Raw genomic sequence first — 1,952 nt, 5'->3', positions numbered from 1 at the left:
CTATAATGCGTCTAAGAAATCCTCTTTCAAGAATCCTCCCGCTCTGCCACCAACAACGTCCGTGTTGTCTGAGCTCTCTCGCCCTGGCACTCAAAATCGTCTGTTTTTTTTTTTTTTTTTTTTTTAATTTTTTTATCTTTTGATCTGTTGTTGGTTAATCTCATTTACCTGTGTCTTTGCTTGGCTTTGGTCGCTCATGACTAGTAGTTTAGTTCTAAATAAATGTAAGACTTCCACTGGACAATTTGTTTACTTGTTTGTGTAGGGCTAGCTTAACGTAACCCTACGAGTGCCTAGCGCTATTAATTGCTTGTTCACTTGTTTTGCTTCAGTGCCTCTAAATGTCCTCCGTGTGTGTATTTCATTTAACAACAAATGGGTTGCACATTAAGCAGGTATTATACACACTGTAAAGAGATTATGGCAGCATTAGGAAGTGAGTGGGCTTAGTAAAGGTGGAAGGAATGGCCATTGACAGTACACCATTAAATATGCCATTGTACATTATATTAAGCATATACACGTTCAAGACAAAATCACATAACTTCATTAGTACACATATTACAAGGGTGGGTGCACACGTGGAAAACTCTTTCATAACTTTGTTCTCAGAATTATTTAGAATTTACGTAAATTGAATTCTCATAAAAATGTAAATGTGCAGTTGAAATGCGATTAAGCAGGAACGTGAGATAAACACATTTCTCAGTGTTAACGTCATCCCACAAAAGCTCATTTTCGGAATCAGCGTGGGTGCGTGGGAAAAGCTATGTAAGACACATTACGAGCCAGAAAGACGTTAACAGAACGAAGTTATTAGTTTATGTGTGCGTTATTTTTTTTTTTTTTCTTTTCTTTTCTTTTCTCATATTTTCGTTTCTTTTCTGTCTCTCTTCTTTTTGGAACTGAGGTTTCGATTTGTATCTGAGTTTGCGTATGTGTTCTGTAGGATGTACGTTTTTTTTTTTTTTTTTTTTTTTTTTTGTTCAGTGTAACATCCTAAAATTAACTAATTAATGTACTTGACATAATTCGTGCAAGTAAATGTTCACAAGTTGGTGCGAGTTTTAGTGATCATTTTCTTTTTTCTCTTTTCTTGGGAGGGGGGGGGGGTTATTTCATTCAAACATCTATGTACATACATACATGTAAGGTTATGTATCCCAACCGATTTAAAATTTCTAGATTTGTTGTTGTTGTTGTTGTTTTGATTAAAATTATTGGTCTTATTTTAAAAAATAGTTTAGCTAACATATCAACAGTAATTTGCAATACGGTGCCCGTGACAAGGCATGCTGTAAAGTGTATCGACCAATCTCGGAGAATTTGTAATTTGTAGCATACGTATAAACAGTAAGTCTTGTAATGGACAGAACACTATATCTCACTCAGAATATCAATAATTTTATTGGTAGAGAGTAATTTCCTTTATTGGCATTAATGGCTTGGCAATTGACGACGTGACGTGCCATAGCCATTAGGGTCCAGCGAAATACATTCAATAGTAGTCCACTTAGAGGCCCATTATCTGTGCCATAAAAATCACGAGGCTCTGTACAGCTCGAACGAAAGGTAATCGAGGCCAGTGGAACACAGGGAGAACTTACAGATGTAATTAACTGCATTGAATGTTTGTATGAAAATTAGGGGCTTACTTACAATAGTTGTTTACCTAATCTGTTGCCGCTTGATGATGATGATGATGATGATGATGATGATGATGATGATAATGATAATGATAATGATAATGATAATGATAATGATAATGATAATGATAATGATAATGATAATAATACTAATAAATTTAGTTTTATAACATTTGCTACAATGGATATTTTTAGTGTGACATGCTGTTAGTTTTATTCTGCCCCTAGTTACCCCCTGTGTGAAGGAATGGCCGGGTTACCATCCCCTGGCGGCGAGGGATTTGAATGCAGGTCAGCAAGACTGTT

This window comes from Penaeus chinensis, chromosome 34, assembly GCF_019202785.1.
Source record: "Penaeus chinensis breed Huanghai No. 1 chromosome 34, ASM1920278v2, whole genome shotgun sequence".
Classification (NCBI taxonomy): domain Eukaryota; kingdom Metazoa; phylum Arthropoda; class Malacostraca; order Decapoda; family Penaeidae; genus Penaeus; species Penaeus chinensis.
The sequence above is the reverse complement of the archived record's forward strand: the minus strand, read 5'-3'. Positions refer to the sequence as shown.